We start from the raw sequence: 6,409 nt of genomic DNA, 5'->3' as shown, positions 1-6,409 counted from the left end.
ACACACACACACACACAAATAAATAAAAATTAAAAAAAAAAGGATTAGTATTAGCAACATTCTCCTCATAATTATGATCAAAAGAAAAGCTTCCAACACCTCCCAACTTAAAATGATGGATGACTGTGGCGTGCTAAATTAATCAGGTCAAGGAACTCCTTTTTTATTCCAAGTTTTTTGTTGCTTTAATAAAAATCAGAGGTTGAATTTTGTCAAATAACTTTTTTGGCATCTATTGAAATCATTTGGTTTTTATCCTTTAATCTGTTAATGTAGCATTCTGGCACATGCCCATAATCCCACTACTCAGAGACAGAATTGCAAATTTGAAGCTATTTGTGCTTCACAGCAAGTTCAAGGCTGGCCTGGACTACGTAGCAAGACTTTGTCTCAAAAAGAAAGCAAATCGAGCATGCAAGGGCCTGAGTTCAATCCCCAGTTCCACCAAAAAAAAAAAAAAGAAAGCAAATCAAATTCCAAATAATGAAACTTATGGGGGCCGGGGAGATGGCTCAGTAGGATAAGTGCTTCCTTGGAAGTGTAGGTTCCTGAGTTCAATCCCAGTTCTCCCAGAAACTTATGGACTTCCTCAAATTAAATCACTATCAAATTTCAAGGATTAGGGCCGGCAAGATAGCTCCAAGAACTAAAACACCTGCTTAGGCAAGCACAGGGACTGAGGTTTGACTACCACATGCCAGCCCCGCCCCCAGGGCACGATGAGCGGCCACAGGGTCCAGGCATAGTTGCAGACACTATAATCCCAGCGCTGGGGAGGCTGAAAACAGGAGGATCACCATGAGTCTGAGCTGCATAGTGAAACCCTGTAACAACCAGATCCATTTAAAAAATTTTTTTTCTTCAAAGTTTGTTTTATCTTTTTATACACTATTACCAGTGTTTCATATAGGGTTTTTGGTAAGTGTATTTATGAGTTAGGTTATCCCACAAATTTCCTTATTGTACTCTTCTCAGTAATCCTGGCCTCATAGAACTGGTTGGGAAGGCAGAATGGGCCAGTTCTCTGAAGCTTTGCAGAACTCATTGGAAAATTCTTTGGACCTGGTATTTGCTCTGTGTGGAGATTTTTTGTTTTATTATGACTTATTTTCTTTAGTACCTTGGACTAGAAAGACTTTATTGTTAGCTGTCCTTTCTCCCTGGCTCCTTTTAACGACTTTTGATTTTGGTATACTACCAAAGGTTAAATTTGGTAGTTGAAGGTTAATTTTTTTTTTTAAGATGTGTTTTGTAGCTTTGCGTATAGTTCTGGAACAATAACAACCAATTTCTTTTCGAATATTGCCTCTTATTCTCTTCATGCTTCTATTCTTCTGAGAGTCCAAATGGATATGTTACATTTTCTCGTTCTATTCTCTCTCTTCCATGGGATTGAGCCCAGAGCCCTTACACTGTGTCCAGGCTGGGCTGGTGCGATTCCCCTGCTTCAGCCTCCAGAGTGCCGGGAAAAGACATCCACCTTAATCCTCTAGTCTCTTATCATTGTTTTCACACTTTTTTTTTTTTTTTTTGAACCGGGGATTGAACTCAGGCCCTTTCGCTTGCCAGGGAAGCGCTTACTGTACTGAGCCATCTCCCCAGCCCTGTTTTCACATATTTTTTATCTTTTTCCACTTTTTATGTTCTGGAGGATTACTGTGATACACTTTCCAGTTTATTAATTTTCTCTTCATCAATGTCTAATTTTCTATTCAACCACCCTCAGAAGGTAAGTCAATGGAGAAATTTTTTCCAAATTCTTACAAGACTTATTTTTGCATCCCTGTCTGCTTATGATTGTGCTTTGGGAGAGAACACATCCTTACTATTACAACCTTCATTTCTTCAACCACTTTAGCTGTTCTATATTTGGTACCTGAAACTTCCAAGATCTGCTCTTTGAGGTGTATAACCATTCTAAATGTACTTTTTGTTCTGTCTGCTGTCACACAAAGTGGCTTGCCTTGCCTTGTCCCTTTGTCCTAACTGCTAGCCTTAGCCTCCCAGGACAAGGGGTCGTAACTAAGCAATCTTTGAGAGAATTTGCTCCTCCCACTGCTGCTCACCAGAGGGCGCCACTAACAAGGGCCTCTGGCTTGGATTCCCACCCTCCCCATTGGTCAAATATTAGAGATCGCCTGCCTTCGGGAAGCCATTCTTTTCCCAACTGTCAGCAGCTTGGACCTCAATTCTCTTCTCTTGGAACTGTCTCCCACAGTTTGTGGGAGGAATGACAAATCAAAGGTTGGGGTTTTTTCTGCATTGTTCTGCATGAACAGATTTCCCAGACTACCTGGTTGGCAGTGATGCTGGGCTGATGGCTTGGTAGTGTGATTTCGTGTTGTCTCATCCTTCCCATCCACACTTGCGGATTTGGTGCTGCTGATGTTTAATTTTACTCATCCGGATTTTCAGCTGCTTGCTTGAACTCATCATGGTCTCAGATATGCTTAGCATCAGTGAGTCATGCCATCTCAGCAGCTCTTCTATTGTTACGGTATCTATTTCTATTTTTTTTTATCTTCACTGTATGCTTCACTGAGCCTCCTTTATTTTTATGTATTTATTTATTCATTCTTTAAATGTGTTTAGTACAGGGTCTACAGAATCTCACTATGTAGATCGGACTCATAATGATTCTCCTGTTTTCAGCCTCCCAAGCGCTGGGATTACAGGTGTGCATCACCAGGCCCAGTCTCAGTCGCTGTCCCAGTGTGCTCTGGGACGCTGAGGATCAAACCTGGGTCCCTGCGCCCGCATAAGCAGGCACTTTAATCCACTGAGCTATCTGGCTGGCCCTTACTGAGCCTCTTTTAGCCATCTTCTCATCTGCTATGGTTTGTGCCTGATTGTCCCTCCAAGGCCCCATGCAGTCATGAGGAGTGGGCTCTTCAAAGGTGGCTAACTAGTTTGTCTAGTGCCAGGACTGAGGCTGTGAGTGCTACATCTTCCTTAGGGTAGACAGCCTACATACGATATAGGGGAGGTAAAAAGACTCACTCTGCCTTTTTGCTCTTATTGTTTTTGCTCTTCCACTGCCATGAGCTGTTGCCCCTTCGCTGTGTACCACCCTGCCTTGGAGCCAGCTGATTATGGACTGAAACCTCCACAAACTGTGAGCTAAATAAACCTTTCCTCCTCTAGCATTGGTGGTTGGGTACTGAAGACATCATCTTTTGTAAATGATGGCTTTAAGGTCACACCTTCCTGGTATATCCATGGCGCCATAGGTAGGCTTTCAACCCCAGCCAGTCCTCTCAGATCCCCTCTCCTTAGGATGACTCTTGTGTCAAGAGACAGAACGAAGCAGCTGGAACCGCCACCCACCCAGGCCACCACAGGCTGTACTCCCAATTAAGGGCACCTCTCTGTCCCATTCTCTCTGACACCTAAAAATAGGAGGTGGGACCTAGTGCAAAATGATTAGGTCGTTGTTAACTATGGAAGTGACACAGTGTATATGTGCACCATTTATGAGTGGATAAAGAAGCTGTGTTATTTATATACATTGGAGTACTGCTCCCATAAAGAAAGATAAACTAGGGCCATTTGTAGGAAAATGAGCACAACGCGAGAACATAACGTTAAGTGAAATAAGTCAAACATACATGCAGCCCAGCCTTGCTCACTTTTAAGCCCCAAACCTACACCACAGCACTGTTTCTTCACACCCAGGAGAGGAGCTTAGATAGCGCACTCATAACGTTTCCAGGTGACAGGGGAACAGGGTGCAGTCAGACAGGCCTTTAATCCTAGCTACTAAGGAGGATGAGACAGGGTGATCACTAGTTCAAAATTAGCCCAGGCTGCTTAGTGAGACCCTACATCAAAACAAAAAAGTAAAAATGTAGTTCAGTGCAAAGGCCCTAGGTTCAATCACCATCACCACAAAAAATAATATTAAAGCTGTGACAGGGGCACTCCAAAAGAAATGGTCACATGATCACAGCATTGTCTGTAGTATATAGTAACAAAATGAAAACAACCCAAATGTCCACCAGTAGGGCATTGATTAAATGAACAATAGTACTTCAAAATACTATCCATCTATTAATGCAAATGATATAATAACTATATACATAGCTAGTGAAAGTCACAGGGGGCAGAATTGAATATATATGATTCTGTAGAAAATAAACACTGACAACGTTGCTGGAGAAAATCAGGCCCTCGTTTTCTAGAGGGAGAGTGAAAGATCAGAATTATGAGAAATTCTCCTTTTTAGTATTGTTTGAGCTACAAAGTTAAATCAATTTTATAATGAGAAATTAAAAGGTTTTAAAAGTAATGAGTTTTTTTTTAATATTTTTTTTATTTATTTGAGAGAGAGAGAGAGAGAGAGAGAGAGAGAGAGAGAGAGAGAGGCCAGCTCAGCCCACCAGGGGGCGGGGCTGGCTGGCATGTGGTGCTGGGGGATTGAACCGCGGTCCCTGATGCTTTGCCAAGCTTGTTCCAAGTAGGTGCTTTAGACCACTGAGCCATCTCTCCAGCCCAGTAATGAGTTTTTTTTAATGTGCATGTTCCCATCACTACTATACCTTTAGAGAAAGTAAAAAGAAGACCTAAATAACTACTTCTTTCCTGAGTACCTGCCAAGAAAACCAAGAAATAATCCCAAAATAAAGATACGACTTTGGGGAAGAAGCTTGAGAAACAAAGCTCTCTACCCAGCTGAATATTGTTCTTTGGAAAATTATTCCAAGGCTTCCCCTTAAAGATCTCCACCTCCTGGGGCTGGGGAGATGGCTCATTGAAATAAGCGCTTCCGTGGCAAGCGCAAGAGCTTGAGTTCAATCCCCGGTTCCGCCAAAAAAAAAAAAAAAAAAAGATCTCCACCTCCTAACTCAGGCAGCTATTTGTCATTTATCTTCCATCAGTGAAGTGCCTAATGTCATCTCCGGAACTTGAATGGTTCAGGTCTCAAGATAACTTTTCCATCTTTAAGCAGTTAATGGATCCAACGTATGTTAGTCACTCAGCAGATATCTTATAAACAGCATAAACTCAAATTATAGTATACAACTTAACAAAGCTATCACCTGATTTGATTACTGTATACCTATAATTATTGTACTTACAATGTAGGGAGCAATTTCTACCAGAATTATAGATGGGACTTTGGAATTCATTCTTCAAAGAAGTCCAAAGTACTTTTGAGGAAGATCTGTTCATAGATTTCTCTTTAATTACATATCTAAGGAAAAGAAGTCCATTTATATCCTAAAGAATTAGGTCTTTGGGCCTCGGTAAGTGATTATCTGTTATGCCTCTTCCCTCTCCATGAAAGTTAATAAAAAAAAAAAAAGAAACAATTGTCCAGGATTACAAATAACTGGTAGCCACATTGAACTTGTCCAGTGCTGTGCTAACAGCAGACATCACTAATCTAACACCGCTCCCCTTCTCCTGAGCCTGAACACCTTCCCGATGCTTCTCAAAACAGGCAGCCACTACCAATAAACAAGTCATTTCATAAGAAAAAACCCTGTTTGTCATCTCTGGGTGATAAGAATAAAATCAATATTCACTTTCCCCTCCAAAGAAAAGACATATTTATTCAGCAGGCCCTGTCCTTTAAAACAAGGTTATCTCATGCCAGTAACAAGTTCTACAACATAAAATATTCGTTTCCAAATGAATCATTTAAAATTATTTGAAAAATATTATGGTTATGATTTATGTCTTAATGAACAGCATAACAAATTAATATTAAGGGTATGTGGAACAAAAGGGTACTTTGTCATTTTGTATCTACTGTTAATAAATTGAAGCTTTTAGGCAAAAGGAATTTTGAGATAACGTGCAAGTATTTTATCATGGGAACTCTATACAATCTGACAATCTATGGTCAGTAGAGGAAACAAAGAAAAATAATTTGATTTTAAGGGTGAGATGGTTAAAGAGCTTCTTATGAATAAGGTCAGAGGGACATATGACCAATTTCACTCATCTAATTTCCTCCTGGAGACTCTAGACTCTAGGAAGATCCTTCTTTGTGGACAACCTGGCCTCAAAAATGAAAAGATTAAAAAAAATTGGAAGGTCAAAGCCTGCAGTTAAAAGAGGGATGAAGGGAGAGGCACTATGCAGGAGTTCAGCACATTTCATCACTAGCAGTTTGCTTTAGAGCACGTTTTCCAATCAAGCTTCTGTGGGATAAAAACTAGATATTTGTGTCTTGGTGGAGGGAAGAAGGAAACCCAGGGACAGAGGAAACAAAAATGACAGAAACTGGGTGTGGTGACACATTCCAACCCTCTGAGAAGCTGAGCCCAAAGAACTGCAAGTTGGAGCCCAGCCCGAGCAACTTAGTGAGTTAGTGAGATGCTTAAAAAATAATACAATTTTAAAAGACTGTACATGTACATAAAGCAAAGGCCCTGTGTGCAGTTCTGTGTGTGTGTGTGTG

This window comes from Octodon degus, unplaced genomic scaffold (genome assembly GCF_000260255.1).
Source record: "Octodon degus isolate 3935 unplaced genomic scaffold, OctDeg1.0 scaffold00011, whole genome shotgun sequence".
Classification (NCBI taxonomy): domain Eukaryota; kingdom Metazoa; phylum Chordata; class Mammalia; order Rodentia; family Octodontidae; genus Octodon; species Octodon degus.
This window is presented reverse-complemented; position numbering follows the sequence as displayed.